The sequence below is a fragment of the Sus scrofa genome, chromosome 1 (genome assembly GCF_000003025.6).
Source record: "Sus scrofa isolate TJ Tabasco breed Duroc chromosome 1, Sscrofa11.1, whole genome shotgun sequence".
Classification (NCBI taxonomy): domain Eukaryota; kingdom Metazoa; phylum Chordata; class Mammalia; order Artiodactyla; family Suidae; genus Sus; species Sus scrofa.
Window position 1 is genome coordinate 36,398,712 of NC_010443.5, and position 23,552 is coordinate 36,422,263.

The 23,552-nt window shown below is 38.3% G+C and overlaps 1 protein-coding gene across 2 annotated transcripts in view; it reads right to left on the reverse strand.

Moving 5' to 3' along the window:
* CENPW (centromere protein W) overlaps positions 6,982–23,552 on the reverse strand; it is a 290,297-nt gene continuing 273,726 nt past the window's right edge. The window contains exon 4 of one of the 2 annotated variants that reach the window (XM_021088572.1): positions 6,982–6,996. The gene's annotated coding sequence lies outside the window, so the exon portion shown is untranslated. Of the gene's footprint in view, positions 6,997–17,688; positions 18,499–23,552 lie in introns of those variants that run through there. The other variant, XM_013992579.2, reaches the window with a different exon arrangement.

Genomic DNA, 23,552 nt, shown 5'->3' on the forward strand with positions numbered 1-23,552 from the left:
ATGTTGGATAGTATGTCTAAAAGTCCAGTAGATGTTTTACCACATTTTAAAAAGATATCATACACCTATACACACATATTTTATTGTTTTACATTATGTAATATATTACATTATATATTATTCATATTTTCTCAATAAGGAACACTATTTACTATGTTAGACACATAGCTGAAAAGGCTGATTTAATCATGGATTTAGCCCCTTTGGGTCAGGGTTGTGACATTAATTCCTCCAACAAAATCTTAGAATTCAGATATCACAAGTCTAACATGCTGTCTCATTGCTTTTCATTCTAGCTCCAACTTTCTGCACAGCCACTGGGATGATTGCTGTTGAGCTTATCAGACATTGAAACAGGTTAAAGATTCATTTGGATTCATTTTTCCCTCTAAGCATTGGATGCTCTGTGTGAGATTTCAAGCCTTTCTCTCTAGGGCTACACACTGAGATCAAACACTGACAGATCTAGGATTTCCAAGACCTTAAATCTGCTTGACCTCCAAACTGCAAAAATGGCTAGAGTCCTGAGGATAAATATTTCAAGACTACTAGATGTCAGATATGACACATCATGAGACCATAAGACTATACATTCTCAGACCTTGAGAATGTGTCTGCAGAGCATGAAAGACTTGGGTTTATGAGACCACAAGCTTCCCAGATCTCAAGACTTCAAAACGTAGGACTGCAAGACTGCAAAATCACCAAGACTACAAGTCTGAGAGATTGTTACTTAGCAGAATGGCCTCTGGATTTGGAGCTTCTCCAGATTCAAATCCAATAGGCCAGCCCATAGGATTAGGAAAAGTTTATCAGAGATTTCCCATCTGAACAAACAGCATCATTTTCTGGCAGCCTTGGCTTCTCTGACTATTTCCAATCAGTGTTCTTTGCTCACCTATCTCTCTGAAGTTTGACTAAGCTCTAGTAGTTTTAGATAGCTTTTGTGTCCAAAGCTCCTCATTAGTAGGAATTTGGGGTTTGTCCCGGGATCTCTTGTTGTTTTGGTGGCAATGAAGATCTTTCATATCCTTCCACATCTTAACTGGGAGCACAACTCCACTAAGCTACTTGAGGAGGTGGGAGGTTTTGAGAAGGTATGTCAGTAGCTTCCATTTGCACCATTCTCTGCTCTTCCCACTGCTGTGTCCCCTTGTCTTTTGGCTTCTATTAATTCTAGCCAATGGGGAGAAATTGGGGTATTTATTCCCCTGCCTATCTCCCTGGTGGGTTGTCAAAGCCTGGGAAGTCCTCCAATGTCAGAGTCCCTCTCAAGCAGCCCTTTCAATATTATCCCCTTTGCCCTCATATTCAGGAAGCATCTCCCTTCTTTATCCCATGAGATGATAATATCATCCTGATGTTACTAAATCCAGGATACTACACTTTCTCATGTGGTTACCTATGCCCTGCCCACACCTCCGTCAGTATTGCCCACGGTAGCCAGTATGAAAGTTCTGTTTGTGTTTTACTGAGACTCTGACACAAGGAGTTTCAAACAATGTCTTAGGGCAAGAAATGCCACGATGCATGGTGAGGGAAAAAACAGATTCTTAAAAGTAGAAATTGGAACATGACTACAGACATGACTTTTGAAAACCAGGGTTGTAGAAGGAACAAAAGTACATATAAGTAATGTGAGTATAGTTCAACAAAGTTTTCACTTTGGTCATAATTTTTACCTAGCACAATACTAAAGGATGATACAAAACCATGATATGTATTCTTAGGAAGCTCACATTCTAAAAGAAGTGATGTAATTTAAGCAAATGTCACAGTGTACTATATGCAAAAAAAAAAAAAAAAAAAGTATCACTTGCATTAGGACAGATTACTCATAAGAATTAATCAAGAGTCTTCTGGAGCCCAGTGCACAAACCAAACTTTGAAGACTCCTGGGCTTGATAACATTCCTTTCAGTCTTTTTGTTTCATGATGAGAAACCAGGAAGAAAGACCTGAATTTATGCCCCTTTCCTCCCTGCAAATCAGACTCAGTTTAAGAGGTCTAGCAGATGGGTGAATTCTCAACTATCATACTTTAAGTCAAACTTGAAAATAAGCACAAATAGTTCACCAACACACATTCAGTTTTTTTGACCAGTGCCTCCTTCCCAGGAGGTACACAGGTGGGAAAATGAGTAGGACCAGAACTCTTTTCTACTCATTCAACATAAATTATTACTTTCCATTGGAGAATGGTTATTTGCAAGGTTGCTGTAAATCTTACAAATGAATGTTTGCAAGGCAGCAAAGAGCAGGCTCTCTCATTCCCTCACAAAAGATGGAGGAAGGGAGTCTCAGAAATCATCCCCAACTTCCCACATTAATAAGCAAAGGGACTTCATAGCTTCGGCTCCCAAAATAGCGGGAGAGGAAGGCCAAAAAATAGTTAGGCATGCTGATTGCATTGTTACAACTTAAATTGTACTCAGATGCGAACTGTGACGTGCCAAAAACAGTGAAGGCCCAGCCTGAAAGATCAGAAAAGTGACATCTGGTATTGGATGCCCCAGCAGACATGACTAATACCATTGGTATTGTGTAGATTCTGCCTTTACTAATTTAATATTCAAATGTGAGGGTCAGCCACTCAGTGCTCAGCAATAACAGAAGACACAGGCTTCTCAGAAATCACCTCTTGCCCCCAGTAGGGCTCTTTAGGGAGGCTGGATGTCTATCTTGTGGGCTGACCAGGACAAGCACTGTTATTTCCACATGTTCGTTAAGATCCTTTTGTTGCATGGCTCTCACACATGGTTGAGCTATGAGGGAGCCCTGAGAACTCATCCATAACTTGTAATAAATAAATAACCTCCTCATAGTTTGCCCCTTGGATATTTGCTTTATGCCAGAACATTTTAGTTTTACACATACACATGCATGCAAATGTATTTCTCCACTGAAAATAGAAACCTGATGTCCCCCATAAATTTTACTGCTGACACTCAAGAATACCACATTGACTTGAGGCTGGGAAGTATTCTGACCAAATCAACAGAGTTACCCAGTATCCCATGCGGATATTTCCAATTGTCAGATTTATCAGCTTGGCAAATATTCACTGAATACCTGCTAAGCACAAAGCATTGTATTAGGTTCAGTGGTAGTTACAAAGATGAATTTTAACACGGCATAAAATCACTATGCAAACTGTCACTTGATCATGCTTTCATGATTCAAAGGAAAAATCAGAACTTTTGCTTAGCTCTGGGCCTTCCTGAGAACCTCCAAGTGCCACTTAATATCAACACAGGGTTTAGTCTTGAAAACATAATAACTATTGCTTATTGACAGTTTGCTATAAGTAAGCAATGCACTAGGTCCTTTGTTTATAATATCTCAACACTCTTTTAAGATAGGTATGGAAATCAACTCTTTTCTACAAACAGAAACAGACACAGAGAAATGAAATAGCCTACAGAATGTCACACAACCTGCTAACAAATTAGCGAAAATTCTATTTTAAGTCTACCTGAATCAAAGCTCATGCATTTTATCCTATTTTTCTGTTTTGTCATAACCTCTAACACAGAAACATAAGTAGTTAATCCTTTAAGATTCTGACATAGTCACCCTCTTACCTAAATGGGCATATGGAAACTCCCAAGATTTAAAAATCACTAAATTTCTTAGGAAATTTTGTAGAATTGTATTTTCTGTGCTCTTACAACAAGTAATACTTCATTTTCACTTGCAAATAAAATTCTACCTTAAAATTCAATTACCATCCATAGTCTTTTCGCTCCCCCCCTTTCCCAAATGCCTAGAGTCTTTGAACTTGCTGTGCTGTCTCTCACAAGCTCATTTTGTATGTGTGTGTGATGTATGTAGACTTTTACCCCCAAATCTCTCTCCTTCGGTTTCTTAGAGTTCTTCTATAATTTAGAATGTAATATTTTATCTCTACAATTTTCAAGAAAACATGCAAATATCCTTGAGGGTTAGCTTATTAAGTTCATGATTCTTAACTTCCTAGAACAGTTTAGAGTTTATGAATAGCCAGTCATCTCAGTAAGAATCTGAGAGATCCAGGCTAAATAAACTTTAATAGAAAATGAACCCAGAAAGCTCTGGGTCAAAGAGAATAAAGGCCACTTGGAAAAGCCTACTGAGTAATTTAGAAACTCCACTCAGTGTCCTGGAAAATAGTGTGAGAACACATTGGGAGAAATAGGGAGCACACTGGTTAAATGGGAAGACGGGTACAGAAGGAGGAGAAAAATCAAGGTAAATTTGAAGAAATTGTATTTTGGCCTGCAGATAATTTCTATCCTCTGGTCTTTGATTTACAGTATTTATGTTGCATTTATGGTTCAGTTAGTTCTTCTGAACCTGAGTTAAGCACTTTAAAAAAAATTATTATTGTTTTCCTTTTAATTTTTCCCCTGAGATAAGTGTAGACTCCTTCAGGGAGGGCAGAACTGGTGTGCTCCTTGATGGAGTCCCTGAAAATCCCCAGGTGCATCTGGCCCCGGGAATATATAGGGACAATTCAGGGAATTCAAAGCTTTCTTCTGCTTGAGATCCCCACCAGCTCCAGGGTCAAGGCTTTGGTCAGGCCTGGCATGCAGTCTGGCCACAGAGACGGATCATTCCACTCTAGGAGAATCTGCTGTGGAGAAGAGTGAGCTCTCCTCTCAGAAAGGCTAAGGGGAGGCTGTGCTATTTTTTAAATGGATGTTGGAAGAGGAATTAGAGGGAGAGGGAGGGACTGGAAGGGTTAGTGGACTGAGGGTTAGCTTTTCATTTTACATTGAATAGTCAGTTAACAATGGTTACAAAAGGAAATTAAAAGCCTGGAAGCAGTTGAGGTTTTTGTTATTTCTGAAGTTACGAAACACATCAATGTTGCACAGGCCTGTGTTTAATGTGGTATAGCAGTGTGACATGACAGCCTTTGTGGATAAGCTCTGGAGCCCTTTGAATGGCTTCCATGAACAAATCGGCATTCTCTTTATTATGGTCACCCTTGGATGGTGTGTGCCCATTTTTCTGGCTCTTCGAGGGCATAGCCTCAAATGTGTCATAAAGTGCACTCAGACAATGGGTGTTTGGGGATTTGAGGGGAAGAAGAAAGGCTTGGCTGGAAATGTGGCTGTGAAGCCGAGGGAGGGAAGGGTCCAGGACAAAATCAGCAAGTGACAGTTAAAAGCAACAAAGTAACTACTGATCATTCTTGTGATAAATTTGCCACTCAAATACCAAACCACAGCCAAAATAGTACCATGCATTAGTATTTAAATACTTAACGACATACAGAGTGTGCTCTTAATGAAGGTACAAGGGAGGTAGGCCTCTTCACAAGCTTGGTTAGATTGAGTGTCCAAAAGAAAGACCCAATCTCTCGAACCCACTCACCTAACAGGTGAGTGTCCAGAACTATTTGAAGTTGTTGAATGTAGCTTATACTAATGTTTATTAACTTTGTATCATTTGTGGGATTTTGTGTGTGTGTGTGTGTATGCCAGGAACTCATCTAAATATTTTCATTATAATTACTCATATAGGCCTCATAATGGCCTAATGGGGGCGATACTATTATTCTCATTAAACAGTAGAGAAATGGAGGCAAGAGAGGTAAAATAACAGATCCAAGTTCACACAGCTAGGAAGTTACTAAATAGAATTCATTCCTTGACAGATACCAGTTCCCACACACTTAACCATCACTTCTACTCACAGTGGCCTCAGGCCCTATTACTTAAAAAGAATCTATTCTTAGCATGAGAGAAAAGTAAATGGACTTTCATATTACCATATCATCCATGTATTTGTTGGGAGACAAACTTGACAATTATAAATATCTTCTTTAATTAAATAATGATTTTCAAATAAACTTGGATTTTGTTACCTATATACATTTGAAAACTCTACCTCAGTATGCACTGCATACGGAATATGTGGTTTCCCTGGACCCTTATATAATCCAAGGCTTCTCCAGGCCCCAGCCCTACGCTATGAGGACAATCATGAGACTCAGTTCAAGAGCTGGGCCCCTGGAATTCCTGAATAGCATCCATGAGGATGTGGGTTCAATCCCTGGCCTCACTTGGTGGGTTAAGTATCTGATGTTTCTGTGGCTGTGGCATAGGCTGGCAGCTATAGCTCCAATTTGACCCCTAGCCTGGGAACTTCCATATGCAGCAGGTGAGGCCCTAAAAAGACAAAAAAATAAAATAAAAAATAAAAAAAATAAAGCTGCCCCCTCCCCGCCTCAAGATATCTATAGGCCCTTTCCTCTCACACATGCTATTCTTTTGTGCTTTCTGATGTTTAGCAAGTGATCACTAGGACTTCCCATGACCTTATTAATCCAGAAGATAAACGCAACCCCTTTAAGAAGTTGTGCATCCTATTAAAGACAAGATGAACCAAGAGGGTATGAAACATGTAGGTAGACTCTGAGGAAAAAAATTACCAGCCTCTGTCAGCAGCACATTTCTCCCCATTCTCTGTTGAATTTTATTCATTTTTTACTTTTTTGTCTTTTTAGGGCCACAGCCACACTATATGTTAGTTGCCAGGCTAGTGGTTGAATCAGAGCTGTAACTGCCAGCCTACACCACAGCCACAGCAATGCAGCACCCGGCCTGTGTCTGAGACCCACACCACAGCTCACAGCAACTCTGGATCCTTAATTCCCTGACCAAGGTCAGGGATCAAACCTACATCATCATGGATACTGTCGGGTTCGTTACCATGGAGTCACGGTGGGAACTCCCACTATAGAGTTTTTTGTTTAATAGAAAAAGGGAAAAGGCTGAACATGTATCTCCTTGGAGAATGGCTTAGGTTATATAATAGAAAACTATTATATTTTTCCCTCCGTGGGAACATAACATTCCTGTATACTCAAAATCTAAAAGAATTTGGATTTAATTTAATAAAAATCATATCTAACTCACCTCAATTTTCTTCTGTATCTTTTATTTTCTTTGTTTCTTATGGGTATGTGGGCAGTGGATGAATTCCTAACCAATTTTCTGAGAACAAACTGAAAGAGAAACATTGGAATATATCCATTAGTCAAATTACTTGTTGAATACCTAAAATGTATTTGCTGAAGATAAATGATAGGAAAAAATTTAGACTCATCCATTTTCTCAATAAGGGTTTGCTAACCTGAGATTTTATCATAAGATCATATGTAAAACTGTATTCCTCATTATTTTAAAGGTTGATGATGGCACTTCCTCCATTCACTAGAACATGTGATCTTTAACAAAGAGACTGTAAACTCTTACCGGTCTATTATTACAAGGTCCTTTAAATTGACCTTCTTTTTCACCATCTGCCCAATGCAAAAGAGCTTTTGCAGCTACTTTAGTTTGTATAAGCACATCTTTATTAAATAAACATGCTATGCTCCTCATTAGCAAAGGAGATGGAATATCATTGGTTAAATATTTTCTATCAGGTCATTAAAAATGAGAGTTCAAAGCAAATTCAATTTTGGCAGAAGGCAGAATCAGCATGGAAAAAAGAAGTAAGTGAACCGCAACAAATATTCAGTCTACCAATTCATTTAAATTAATGTTTTAAAGAGAAAGAAATATATGGATGTCAGGGAAAGTTTACAGTATAACAAGGGAAGGGAGCAGTCAAAACAATTATCATCAAGTGTAAGGGAAAGGGCAAAAGAAACAGAAGAGTTGATGGAGGGATTTCCTTCCCATCAGATGCTTGGATGTCCACAATGTCCTACTGTGACAGTAGAAAAGATTGATGGCATTGGAGAGACTGGAGAGGTTGACAGGAGATATGGTTGAAGAGGAGTGACTAGAGGGGGATATTTTCAGTTACCTAACTTAAGAATGGTATGAGAAAAATAGCATAGCATTAACACTTAATTTGCCATAAAGGAGAAATAGCTCCACTTTAACCAATGTTTTTCTCATGATTCTCCAAAGTGCTTGGAGAATTTGAGTATAGTCCTCATTGTCAGAGAAAACCTTAATAAAGTAATATCTTTACTGATGAATAAATAAAGGCTACAACTCAGAGCTAACTTGTCTTACCATGGTTTAAGAAATCTTATCACATTTAAAAAACCACACAAAGGTCTGGGAAAAGAGAAAATCTATGTCTTCAGATTTCAAGGTGGTCAACCACAGGGTCCATTATATAGCTCTGGGTACATGTAGATCAGTTATTTGGCAGCTGCTCTGCCCCTCTAGTGTTGTGAGCCCTGGGATAGGAATAAAACGGGCATCTATGACATCACTGAAATCACCTAATCAGATCAAACCTAAGCAGGACTGGCTACACAACTTACAAGGTCCAGTGCAAAATGAAAATGTGAGTCCTCCTATTCAAAAACTGTTAAGACTTTCAAGACTGCTTTAACAGAGCACAGACCAAGGATGGAACCCTCTAAGCTTGGTGTCCTGTATGACTGTATGGCTCACACACCCATAAAGCTGATCTTAATCTTGTGACCCTTGGAAATTTCAGACCTTGCTTCAAAAAACAGGGATAGATAAGTAACCAATATCTTTTGCTTTGGTAGATCTAATAATTTATCAGTATCAATATTAATAATCTGAATATATATCACCAGGGAAAATTGTCAGCCAGTTTCTATTTCCTAGTTCTGGTTGGTGCCTTGGGGCAAACTTGCCAAAGAAATGGATTTAGGACTTGAGTCTTGATGAGAAAAAGCTTCCTTCCATCCACCCTTCTTCATTTTGTAGTTCAAGCGACCCTTGGAAGCAGAAAACAAATTAGAAAAAAACAAAATAAACATTAGAAAACCTGAGGCATTCTGGACAATGATCAGAGAGGAAAATGTGTTAACAAATGTAATCCTGTTTAGGACTGCAAAATGAGAATGCAACTCTCATTAATACTCTGGGCTGAATCCAGGCTTTTGTCTGATTGATATGGAGAATCCCAACTGCGAGGTTGGGAAAGAAGCTGAGATTTATGCACACTAGGATTTTTTACAATTCTGTTCATGGCTCTAGAGGCTCAGGAAGATTTAATAAATCAGATAAATAAATAAGCCAAAGAAGCACCCTATGATCACTTCTTCATACAAAGTTTCCACTGTTGTCCAAGAGATTTCCACATGCACAGCAAGGACAGAAGATGGCTCTCTTGCTACCCATTATTTGAAGAAAAATGTCTAGCTTTGATAATGATATAATATGACTTTCAACCCCTGAACTTCATAGAAGTCTATTTAATCTTTGCCAATGTCCCCTTATGAGCAAAGACGTATTTTCCACTTTTCATGTTGGTTGAATAGCTTGTGAATAGTTTATAAGGGATATGTCACTGCTTTGGTTTGGGGTTTTTATGTGGTAAATAATTTCAGCTGTGAGAGAGCCTGAAAAATAACTGTACCACTTGGGGAATCCTTTTTTTTTTTTTTTTTTTTTTTTTTTTTTTTTTTTTGCTGTGAAAGAAAGAGGAGAAAGAGAAAGAGGAGAAAGAAGGATGTGATACTCCTGAGCCCAGAAAAAGTCAACTGACAGAAACAAAATGCTTAAGGCTTTTAGAAGCTGGCCATTGAAGTTCTGTTATAATTTAAGGAATTATAATGTCATATGATTTTGAAATGAGAGGCTTTAAAGAAGGCATAGACCAAAGCTTTATTCATAGGTAAGGAAACAAAGCCCGGGGAAATTTATTTACTTAGCAAACACTGCTGGTTTATACACTCACTCGTTTTCAAACTACATTCCTGTACTTTTCCTACATGACCTCCCTATAGAGTTCACTTCAGGGAAAGCTTTAAACAGAACCTCCTCTCCCAGAAAATTACGTCCAAACAGGTTTATGAACATTTTGCTATCTCACATGATAATTCACCCATTTATTTCTTTATTAAGTAAATTAGATTGGTCTTTTAAAGATTCTGTATCAAGCCCCACATCACATTTGGGACTGAAACAGAAAGCCTGCTTCTGGTTATAAGAGAGACAAAAACAATGGGGAAAAAATAGAGATATTAAAATGAAATACAAAAATTAGTAGCTAGGGAAGCCCATGAATTTGGAATGAAACACAGTGCATATAGACAATGCATAGTCATCACACAGTTAATGACAGAAGGCAGTTCTCCTAACATTTGAGGCATGGATTCTGGAGCCAGATGAGCTGGTTTCAAATCCCTGCTCTGCATCTTGCTAACTATAAACTTTTAGATAAGTTACTTAAGGTCCCAGTTTCCTCCTTGAGAGGAAAAATGCAGAGTAACAGTAGCATCCAGTGCACATGGCAGCTGTTATAGGAATTAAAATAGTTGATCCATTTGTTGGCCTTTGGAACAGTTGCTGCCAAATGGTAAGTGCTAGATGAATGTTAACCGTTATTTTGAAGTTACGAAACCTAAACTAATCCACTGAAATTACTTATTTTTCTAGCTTCCAAATATATGAATGATAGTATTTAAACATATTGTCCTAAACTAAGAGATAAATAGCAGAATTTAAAAAAATGCAGAAATCTTGACTTTTCTTTAGGATTTCTTACAATAGATTACAGTACCCTAGATCCTGAGTACTGTATGAATTATCTTCTCAAAATGAAAGTGCAACAAACAACCTCAAGCTGTCTTATCAGTGGTCCAGGCAGCTCCTTTTATAATATAATATTAAAATAAACAGGGTCTCTTTTATGGTACAGAACTCAAAGACTGAGGACATCAAAAGCCACTGTGTGCTGCTCCTCTGTGTCTGTACCCAGGTCGCATAAACAGGAAGCAGCTCTCGTGGAATGGCAGGCCGTGGGAACTAGAGTAGAATGTCTTGAGTCTCAGGGATGCCTCAACCAATTCCTTGCTTGCAAGAGCACAGGAAGTTCCTTAAAGTGTCTGCGCCTTAGTTTCATCATCCTGAAACTGAGGATGACATTGCAAAGTTTATTGTGAAGGTAAAAATGAGAGAAGGTACGTGAAGCCAATAAAGTTGTGACACAACTATAAAACAGTGTAATCACTTAGTATAGTCAATTCTGTTTACTCATTTTCTAGGTTTTAGACTGAGGCAAAGTTTTAGGTTGATAAAGGAGGGAAATATACACATATAAATAGAAAGAGGGCAAGCAGAGAACAGTCAGCCTCTCTGTATCTCTATTGCTTCCAACTTACAACCCCACCCCTTTCCACTGAAACATCAGGAAGTGATCAGGTATCATTATTTACATTTTGAGTGGGCTTGATTCACACTAATGTGTTATCTCTCTCATGGGTTTGCATTATAACACCAATGTGTTACCTCTGGTATGTATTCGGCATTTAATCTCCATTTAAAAGCACTAGTTACTTTAAAGTGAAGCCACAGAAAGATCTGCATCTGCACTTAGAAGTGCTAAAGCTAAATTCTAAAGTGACTTGAGGTGGGGGAGGGGGGAAGAGTGTCTCCTCCACCCCCTTCACACTTCTATCTTTTTGTCTTAATGTCTGAATATTCTGGGGGAACACTTCCTCTGCGCTCACAGTCAGATCCTTTTTCTGACACGCTCTCTCTCTTACCTTCCCTGTGCTCACCTTCCCTGTGGGGTGAACGGCTCCCACCTCTGATTCCGAGCTGCTGCTGGTGAAAATCTCCAGAATTTATGGAATCCAGCTCAGAATGAGCCTGTGGAGACAACAGGGCTCTTATTTTGGAGCATGAGAACCTGAAACAGGATTTGCAGAGAGGGGTAGGAGAAAACAGAGGAGTTCCTTGGCACACCCCAGTCATGGACCCACAGAAATTACTCTCACTTTACTTCTTCCCAATAGTTTCCCCTGTACAAATACAATAACAGTACGAATTTTGACAATATACCAACATTATATGAACATCTTAAATACTAGCATATTGACCAAAATAGCCAGATTAAACACAGTAAACAATATCCATATTTTTCTTTTCTCTTCTGTTCTTTTTTTTTTTAAGAGCCACACCTACAGCATGTGGAAGTTCCCAGGCTGTCCCAGGCTAGGGGTCTAATCAGAGCCGTTGCTGCCAGTCTACACCACAGGCACAGCAACACCAGATCCCAAGCTGAGTCTGGGACCTACACCACAGCTCATGGCAATGCTGGATCCTTAACCCACTGAGCGAGGTCAGGGATCAAGCCCACAACCTCATGGTTCCTAGTCGGATTCGTTTCTGTTGCGCCATGACGGGAACTCGGATATCTTTATTTTTCAATTAATGGTTTCAGATATTCACTCTGTTAGCCCCAAATGCTTTATTGTGCTATCCCTAAAATATCTTTCTCATAGATTCTATCAAATGTAAAATCATGTGACTTAATAATATACTTAAAAATTGGAATATATACCCTACAGATACATTCTTTCTTAATCTAAAGTCATTTTAAAAATATTGGGAGTTCCCACTGTGGCATAAATGGCTTTGGTGGCATCTCTGCAGCACCAGAATGCAGGTTTAATCCCTAGCCTAGAACAGTGGGTTGAAAGGATCTGGGTGTTGTTGCAACTCGGATCTGATGCCTGGCCTGGGAACACCAAATGCTGTGGGGTAGCCAAAAAAGAAAAATAAATAAATACAAATAAATAAAAAATATTGGAATAGATGTCTCACTATGGCAGACTAAAATCTATGAAGGTCCCCAGCATTCCTGATCTAATTCCTGAGATTGGTAAGAAAATGGATTTTACTCTAGTGTATAGGTTATATAACATGGAGGGTTGAACTTAAGAAAGGGAGACTAAGTGAGCCTTACCGAATCATATGAGCCTTTTACAAACAGGGAGTGCTCACTGGTTGGTAGAAGAGGAGAGAGACAAATTCCGACAGGCCTAGAAGAAAGCAAACATCTGCATTGTGAACCATCTATGAGGGCCACGTGGAGAGGAGCCGAAAGAGACCACTAGGAGCTGAGAACAACCAGCACGGAAAGGGGGACATCAGTCCTCCAAACTGCGGGGGACTGAATTATGCCAAAGACATGAAGAAACTGAAGAGGGCTTTTCCCCAGAACCTCCAGCAAGAATTCAGCCTGGCCAACGCCTTGATTCCAGACTTGCAGTACTCTAAGTAGAGAATCCCACCATGCCCTGCAAACTTCTGCTCCACAGAACTGTGAACTAAGAAATAGGTGCTGTTTTGAGCCTTTCAATTTGTGGTACTTTGTTATGAAGTAATAAAAACTAATATAGTCACCCAGGAAATGGGAGTCTTAACCCCAGCAAAGGGGTTGAAACTGAGCTTGAGGTAAGTAAAGGGGGTGATAGGGAATAAAGCAAAACTCACACCAAACTCACTGTCCTCTCCTGCCCCCTCTCCGTTTTTTTCTTGTGAAGCATTGTACCTTTACAGCATTGTCTGCAGGAGAGAATGGGCTGCACTGAGCATGATATTCATGGACTTGGCTCCGTCAGACCTGGAGTCAAATGATGGCTGTTCCATATGACCTCAGCTTAGTTACTTAACCTCAGTGGACCGCCATTTCTCCATGTGAAAATGGAGAAAAGATCTCCTTCAAGGTGTATTTGCAGGGAATAAATGAGGTAACTTATAAACATTCAAATATTAATTTATATGAAGGCACTTAAATTCTATAGAAATTTTACCCATACATCGTTTTAGCCATACATCATTTAACAGAGAGCAGCAGAGAGCTTGCGAGACCAGCATTCCCAAGCCATTTGGGGAACATTGCTGCTATGATGTCTTCTTCTTTTATTTCCCAGGATTCCACTTGCTTCAAACACTGTAGAACCACAGAGAGAAAGTCTTCCCAATGAGCCCTTGAAACAAAAGATCCTGGGGAAAAGGGTCCAGGTTTGGTGGGCAATACTCTAAGTAGAGAACTGTTATCCGACTTTTATTTGACTTGAACGAAGTGCCTCACACTAGATTTTTAAGAATCAAATGCAATTTCAGACGTTTTTTAGTTCACTTTTTTTTAGCAAGAAGGCTTTGTGTTGATATTGGTGGTGGCAATTACACTTTGCATTTTAAATAAACACAACATTTTTTATTACAACTCTCCCTTCATGTTCTAACTGTTAGAGAAGTGTTATAATGCAGATAAAAAAGCGACCATCAGTAGAAGGAAAATGCTAAACTTTAACACTCTATGTCCTCTAGTTTAGATTATCCTATCTCCCAAAATGAAAATGGTGTCCTTCAGTTAAAAAAAAAAGAAGAAAAACATAAAAAGTGTAAATTGAACTTTTGCCTTGTGTTACATCTCTGCTGTTTACCAAAATCAATTTATTTCTGTTTGTTTTACTGTCTATCTGCTGAAAACATATCTGAATCCAATGAAAATGTGAAACATGTGATTGAAAATAGTTTGAGAAAGGAAAGAGGAAGCATCCTGTTAAATGTTAAAAACGGGTTCTGTGGTAAATTGTATACATGCACCACATCAAAAGTAAATTGAAGTTAAAATAAATAATGTTACACTGAAAGTTGAAAGAATATAGCAAATCATAAAGATGCTTGTATACTAATTGAGAGTATTTTAATTGTTAAAAGATTTAGAGGAATAAACATCGTAGATGGGAACACAGTGCTGAGAGATCCCTGCCGGTTCTGGTTTTCCTTTCTAGTGGCTTGGCACGGTGGCTGTGCTGAGCTCCAGCTTTGCCTTCAGAAACAGAAGTAATGCTGTTCAAAGGATTAATCAGGGGCCCATCCATAGGAGGCCTGGGGACATACACATCCGCAGTCCCGAAAGCTGTTGCAGAAAACTTGTGCCCTTAGCCCTTGCTGAGCTGTATTTCCATAAAGGTAGCAGTCCCGGGAGGCACACCCTTTAGGGTTAGGCTTGGCTTGTTTCTGCTACCCACGTCTGCAGCACTTGTTGACCTCACCAACTGGGTTCCTCTCTTGGTTCGGCTGCTATGAATCACAATGTAATAGAGCAGTAAAATGACCCCTTCCAAATGGATGTCTTTTCTTACTCAGGCTCATCTATATTATATGGCTACCATGGCTCAAGAAAAGAACTTTGTCTTCTGGAAAGAAAGCATTTAGCGGTTATATATATCCCTTCCTCCATTTCTGTCAAATTCATATCACTTGAATTGAAATACAGATTATATAAATCGACTAATTTTTGAATTGCGTATAAAAGTCTTCTGGGATTCAATGATGATATGTTAACATTGGTCAAGCTTCAGGTACTTGGGGGAAACAAAAATGTTTGGGTGTGTATATGGCTTCCGAATTTACATGATATTAATTCTGAATCGCATTCCTTTTCTTCTTTCTTCAAAATTTGTCTCATCCTCACCTTCTGGCGTCACATTAATTGTTAAGAATAGTCAAGGAAGATACCAGATAGAGAAAAAAGTAAAGTTTTTCATATGTATGTGGATTATCTATTAAATAAACAAACATCATTAGATATTTCTAATATCCATCTATGGTAGGTTAATAATTTCTCTAGATTTTTGCATATAACACCATATGTAGTCCTTGAAATAACTCTATAAGATAAATATTAGTATCTCTTTTATACATTAAAAATTTAAGTTAGATATATTAGTTCATTCACTTATTTTTTTCTAAAATATATGTTTTGACTATCTATGCCATACATTGGGCAAGGCTTGGGATAAAATTGTAAGCTGGAGTTCCCATTATGGCTCAGCAGTCACGAACCCTACTAATATCCATGAGGACGAGGGTTTGATTCCTGGCCTCGATCAGTGGGTTAAAGATCCGACATTGCCATGAGCTATGGTGTAGGTTGCAGATGCAGCTCGGATCCCGAGTTGCTGTGGCTGCCGTATAGGCTGGCAGCTACAGCTCCAATTTGACTCTAGCCTGGGAACGTCCATAGGCCACATGTACAGCCCTAAAAAGACAAAAAAAAAAAAAAAAAAAAAAAAAAAAGTGAGCAAAAATCCTCATGGCTTATTCCCTTATTGAATTTCCAAAAGAAAGCAATAACAATATTGCAGTTATTAGGTAGTAGGTCTAATATGCAAGTCTAAATCTTGATGCCAGAGCCAGGGATTCACAGCTTTTCTTTATCAGCCTTTCTCACTAAAGGAGAATAAAACAGGTATCAGAAGCCAGTCAGGCATTTTAATATGACCCTCAGTTTTTCCAGATATAGCAGATCCCAAGACGGCAAACAACAGTTTTTCAGCACTTACCATCTAGTCTTAGACCTTAGGAACATGAGTTTATTATCATCAGTGGTTGGTCATTATCCAATGGAGTAGTCGTTTCAGTTCTGGTAATATCTTTAGCCAATCATTTAGTTACCAAATAGGTCCAGCAGTATAGATTTTCAGCAAACTAAGTAATTAAGGATGCCACTGATGAAAACACTTGTTAGTGTTATTTTTTCATAAACAATTCTTTTAGCTATAGTTTCCTTTTTGGTCTGTTGACTCCTTATTTTAAGATTGTTTACAAAAAGAATGGATTTTTAAAACAGGATCATAAATCTAGAACTTTTGTGTGATGAGTCCTTTTCTGCCCTTATTTTCCTGACAACTAAATCAATAATCAATGTTACATGTTAAGTATAAGTTTAATTTAATAAAATATGTTAAGAACTAATTTATCAGTTCTTCTACACTCCAGAATAAGTTCAGAATAGGGAAATAATGTCATCTCAGTTGTGGCACACACTGGTCAAAAGTCAGGATACTCAACATATTTTGGGGAGATATTATTACTTAGCCACCTATTCAATGGTGGGTGTAAAACACAAACACAAACACATACACACACACCTAATAGCAAGTGACAAAGAGAAGCCAGAAGGACTCTACTTTGATTATCAGGACGTGCTATTTTCTGGTGTTTGTTTGTTTGTTTTTTGGTTTTGTTTGTTTTTGTCTTTCTAGGGCTGCACCTGCAGCATATGGAGGTTCCCAGGCTAGGGGTAGAATTGGAGCTGCAGCTGCTGCCCTACACCACAGCCACAGCAACACAGGATCCAAGCCACGACTGCAACCTAAATCACAGCTCACAGCAATGCAGATCCTTAACCCACTGGCTGAGGCCAGGAATCAAACCCTCATCCTCATAGATACTAGTTGGGTTTGTAACCCACTGGGCCACAACAGGAACTCCCTATTTTCTGTTCTTAATAAAGAACATGCTAGTGCTTGAGAGAGGCTCAAATGACCACACCTCATTTTTTTCAGGGATGATTTAATTAGTGCTGTGTCTTGCTGACCCAGCCCCCTGCCAGTGAATGCCTACCTTCCATTAATAATAGCTACCCTTCAATTTCCTGGGAGATAAACTGAAAACAGCACTGAAGGAACTTAGGAAATATTTATGCATGCAGTTTTTTGATTCCAGAGCTTGAATGGTTTTGTCTGGTTATGGAAAAGACTAAACATTCTGAATGAAATGTTGGTGGTTACATGCATGTCAACTTACTTGTTGCAAATAGTGTATATTGCAAGAACTGTATATTCATGTACTGGTTCAGCTTCTTTCCCTCCCAGAATCTCAAGAAAGATTACTCCATTCTCTATTGAGGCTCTGTTAATGTTGTTGCAAGACTAGGACTACCCTCTCTTCAAGCCATGTCAATGACATTAATCTGTATCAGTAGATAAGGCCCTTCTGAGTGGTACAAAATGCTATAGTGCTGTAAGAGTGCCTTTAGAGCCAGGTTTGAACACATCATGAAATATATGCCTCTCTCCACTAATGAAAGTGGAGCCACATTTTCCTGTTCTTTCAGCCAGATGGGGTTATGATTGGTGTGTGCTTGCCTCTTACATTAATATTTGATTCCATAATAAGAACCACATGAGACAATTTCAGTTTATTAGTTCTTCAGTTGCCAACATGGCTTTTGTACAACTAATAAAATAAATAAAAATATTTCCCCTGTGTTTTTTTTCTTATAAAATACACTTGTTATGTAAAGGATAAGCACATAGCAGTCAAAACCTGATCTGGCACAAGCAATATTATCTTGCTTTTTCTTGTTTAATACAAAACAAAGGAGACATATTTATTAGTTTCCTAATAGCATGGTTGGCTTACCCTGGCCTCTATGTACACATCAGATATTGGAGGCATTTATATAGAAAAAAATAGTTTACACTGGCACCTTGGTAAAAATTTCAAAACCCAGTTACTAATAAAAACATATTTCCAGAGAAAGCATGTAATGAAGGAAGTGAAAAGAATGAAAAACTGCTTGTCCTCTTGGTGTCCAAGGTAATTTAGCCACAGTTTCCTTCAGGGTCAACCCCTAAGAAAGCATTGCTGGTGCTGGGCATTCTCTGCTGCATCAAGAAATCCAAGTGAACCAAGCTAGCATGTCCAAGGGTAGTGGTCTGCCATTCAGTAAGCCTTGGCTCAGATTTTGAGATTGAGTTGAAATGTCGTCTTTTGAGTACAACTGGAACATAGGTTATATCACACTGAAACCTGTCATGAGTCATCAGTTTATATATGTCCTTCTTATGTGGAACATTCAAGAATCAATTCATAAATATCACCCTCAACATATGAATGTTCAACAGAGCAATGGCGTAGGGAGAGATCTGAAATAGAAGTCAGTTTTCTTCATGCTCATCTTCCTGAGGAAATACCTACAAGCAAAGAATAGTAATGAGACCACTTCACTTCTGCTAAGACATCACGCTTTCATGAGCTGATATTGACCCCCCATTAAGCTTATGGAATCTATCAGAGGTCTTATTCCTTCATTTCCAATTTTCAGTATTCAGAGGCCCTGAAAGATAAAAAGAGTGTTATGAGGAGTCTTCTGTAGCAAGGTTCCAACAAGTTGAGCATTTGAGAAATGACTCTCCCTGAAACTGTTTGTTCTTGCAAAGAAGAGGCTCACTACATAAGATTTGAATTATACGGCATAAGCCTTGAATTTAATTAAATGGTTGCAAGAAGTGCTTTATAAAACTAACTTTACCAGTTATTTTTTAAAAAGAATAAAACCTGTCCATGTTGTTTCAATAAATTCTGGGGAAAAAATTCCATTTGCTTAAACTCTTCCATTCCCTGGTTTGATCACTTTCTATCATTCTATCCTGAGAAACACAGGAAAAAAAAAAAAAAAAAGAAAGAAAGAAAGAAAAAGAAAGAGAGAGAGAGAAAGCAATCTTCTACCTTATAGAACCTAAATATCATACAAAGCATGAACAACCGCCTTGAAGGAAAAAAAAATAAGGACATGTACTCTTTAAAGAAGCTACAAAGATACTTTTGTTATCATTGTCAGATTTATAATTGGTAAAGATATGGAGTATATGAAAAATGATGAAGCAATGAAAGGGAAATGCAGTTTGTTGGGGAAATTGAGTATTGCATTAGCAATATTGTTTTGCATATCTGCACACATACACACACACACACATATATATACATACACACATATTTACATATTAGTTTCTTTATTATTCAATGAGAATAGTGAAAGAGGTGTGTATTTGGGTGAAATATCTTAGAAGAAAACAATTCTTTCCAATAGGTTTCAAGATTGAATAGAAGGGAGAGAATTGATCTGAGTCATTTTCCTACTGCTTCATGGAGCAGACTCATAAAGTGAGTTTGATGGGCACTGAGGATTAACTTTGACCTCTCTATAACTTCAGAGAGTCCAGGTCAACTTGGAGAGACTGGAAGTGTTACTACACAGGAGAGAGCAGTGCCATACAGCCCCAGCACTCTGTCTCACACAGCCAGCCAACAACAGCCTTTCACAGTTATGTTGCTTCTTTTTCGATGTCAGGGTTAAGGTCATTTTTAGGGCACAGTGAGGAAATGTGGAGACCAGGGCTGTCTGCACCACACCTGGGCTGTGAGAAACAGGGGTTTCAATTTCCAGCCTCTGGATACCACACATCTTAACCATTCCCTGCCTGTCCTCACGCCAGTACACAACAAATACAAAAATAAAATCAACCATTTCAGAGTCGTGGACTAGCAAGATCAAGGGTAGACATTCCTGAAATGCATTGAGACCTTCAGGAAAAGGTAAGCAATAAAGGCAGAGCTTTGTTATTTAGCTATAGTCATGGTCTCCTATGTTTAATCATTTGGGGGAATAAGGGAGAGTGGGAGGTGAATGTGTAAAAACTGAATTTCAGTAGCTATTTTGATACATATAAAGGTCAAAATCTTGAGTGATTTATGAATATCCAAGTTATTTCAGACTGAATTTTCAAAGGAAAGCAGTTTCATATCAATTATAGCTTATTCATATGTTTCCTTTATTCATGGCTCAGTCACTCTCCTGGAATACAACAAAGAAGCAATGAAATTGACAATGGAAGGGAAGGAAACAGAAGCAAGTATTTTACTTTGGTGTTCTGGGGCTAGTGAACACCAGAGAAGAGATCTCTAATAATGGAAATCATAACTATGAAAACAGTATTAATAAAAGCTAGTATTGACTTAACAGTTATTCTGCGCCGTGAGCTGCTTTGTATGCTTTACATAAAGTAGTCTCTCAATCTTCATGGCATGCCTATGAGTCATCATCATTATTATTATTTTATCATTGCCATTTTAATATGATGAGAAAATTGAGGGTTTTTTCCCACACTTCATATAATTTTCCTATACTTACCCACAAAGTGCCAGAAATTTCCAATATGTTCGTGGGGTTTAGTAACAGCAAGTGCTATTGCCCCTTTTACAGCGAAGAGACCATTACTAGTGGTGTTTGTGAGACCGTTGGACTTCTCTGAGGTTTTGTAAATATAAGTTCCTAGGTTTACCACGCTATGATAATTCAGAAATCTTTTAATTGGAAATAATAGAGAAGGACCAAGTATCCTTCAGAAATACTTTATAGATTGGTGCAGAGCCATGCCATGTATAGGACAAGAAGACAGCAGTAAGGCATAGTATCAAGGGCACTGAAAGATTTGCTTACAGTCAGAGATCTTCCTTTCAGAGCAAACATCTCAAGCTTTCAGATCAGACAAAGTTAGAATCGAACACTAATTTTATCATAGTTATTGTAACCCTGAGCTGAAGTTAATTCATCCAAGAGTGGTGAGGATGAAACAAGATAATGAGTATCAGTGTTTGAATGTGAAAAGCTTAATACATTTGGTTTCCCTTTGTCTTCTTCTTTCTTCTTTCTCTTTCTTATGATTAAACATGTTAGGGAGGTATTTTCATATTCTGAGTGATAAAAATACCCGAAAGTCTTAGAAACTGCCCTTGAGGAACTCACATCTAATGTTGTGTTTTGTGACCTAGTAGAAAAGGCTATGTGACTCTTAAACACTTTTCAGTCTTTTTGAGTAATTTTCCTGGCTAACAACAGAAGTAAAAACCCACTCAGGAATTAATACAAATATTTAGCTTATACAAAATGGCACCCCATTTGACATTGTCTTAGGAAGAAGCAGTTGCAATATCATAATATCAGTTGATGATATTTATTATCTCTTGGTCTTTTCCTGTTTCTCACCATGTTCCTATAAAGTTTCTGATAGTTAAAGAAAACTGGGAGTCTTAGAAACTGACTTTCATTTATAACCTGCTGATTCACCTAGATCAGGTTACTGGGAAGAAATCCAAGTCAGACCTCCTGACCTACCCGAAACAGCATGAAGTATGCCTTGCCACTAAATCCTGATTCCTGTGTACCTCACCCCGTCACTAAATATGATTTAGAGGAACCTTTAGAAAGTCAGGTATAAGGATTTAGTGCTTTACAAGTAGGTTACAGCTGCTGGACTGGCTTTTATAGTAACGTAAGTAAGTAATTTATTAAATGGTTCAGTCATTAGATATACCAGACCTTGAAAACATTCTTGTGAGGGAGGCTACTTTGGGTAGTGAGAAGATTAGCATTTCTCAGCAGCAAGTATTTGTGACAAGATTAATGAAGCACAGGGCAGATGGATTTGTTTCCCTCTTTGTGTCTGCTCTCTCGGTTTCCTTGCCTTTTATTTGGTTGTCTTCTCCTCTGTGGCACCTGCTGTCACTGACATGGATGAGATGCCAAAACAGCATTCCTTGACTTCAGCACTCTTCACACCTTTTTCTTCCCCCTTCTTTTTCCACAGGAGTTATTCCTTTTTCCTCTTCTGGGATGGCAAAGGATATTATTTCAGTTTCTACAAGAAATACCTGGCAGGCATTTTCACATAAAAAGAATCATAGAATTATGAACAAGATCAGAAATACTCTCCATGGTTTCTTTTACATAAGAAAAAGTTACATAGGGGATCATGTAAAAATTACATATCTTATCCAATACAGCCTGCCTCTTCCTTCAGAATTAGCACCACCGTGATAGTGTCCATTTTGTCTTTTAGGAAGATAGAACTTGCTTCATGTACTGACCATTTAATAGAATGTTTATGTTCCCATTTTCTTTCTCATGTTCTCAGGCACAAGAGACAGACACTGTCTGTTTGTGAGCTTACTTCTCTTCAAAAAGATTTATATCCTGCAGACTAATAACAAGTGTCCTTTCCTTTAACAAAGCCTCCAACTTTGCTTCTGTTTGTTCTTCTTCCAGCTCAATTTTCCCTGATGCCTTCCAATAAGTTGCCATCCTTTTTATCCCTAGAAGTCTTCTAAGTGTGTCCTTTACTTTGATAAAACATAGTTTTCACATCTCATAAAAGCTAATATAGCAGAATTTCCCATTTGTGTGTTTAGTATCTGCCAACAAATTTTTACGATGATCCCAAACACTGGCTATTTTTAAGTCTAAGTAATACAAAGATATTTCAAGGCTAGAGAGATGGTAAGATCTGTGGCTTTCTATCCAATGGGCATTCCTGGGACAGATGAGGAGGGCCTGAGAGTCTGTAAAGTTGAGAGATTAGCGAAAGGCACATAAAATACCAGATTTCTATGGTTAACAGGATGTTTCATGTATATCTTTCCAATCTTCTCATTTTATATTTAAATTTTGGTACTGACTTTCTCATTCTTGATTTGCCAATTAGCCTTTTAATATAAGCAAAATTTACAAGAAACTGTGAATTCAAAGAAATATTTTATTATTTATTGGGCACATCAATGTACATCAGAACATCTGCAGATAAGGTCATTCAGGGGCTGTACAGTTAGTTCTTGACCAAAACCACTAATGGGCTTTGTTTACATGGTTATGGACTCTAGAATAAGAAAAAAAGAAAATAGACAAACTGAAGTAAAAGTGAAGTTTTCTCACTTAAAATTACCAATGGGGCCCAGACTGTAAAAAGGGAAAGTTTTACAGTTGCTGTATTATCATACAATTTGGTACTATCATACAAAATAAAAAAGCAAGCACTGGAGGGAGTTCCTATTGTGGCCCAGTGGTAATGAACCCAACTAGTATCCATGAGGATATAGGTTTGATCCCTGGCCTTGCTCAGTGGATTAAAGGATCTGGCATTGTTGTGAGCTGTCACGGACATGCCTCAGATTCTGCTTTGCTGTGGCTGTGGTGTAGGCCAGCAGCCGCAGCTCCAATTCAGCCCTTAGCCTGGGAACTTCCATATGCCATGGGTATGGCCTCAAAAAAGACCCCCCCCCAAAAAAAAAAAAAAAATGTCAGCACTGGAGAAAAATTTTGTGGCTAATTGCCAATCTGCTCAGATTTCTTCATCTGTAACTTGTCAATAATAGTACTAAACACTTTATAAGGCTATTGTAAAGGTTGAATGAA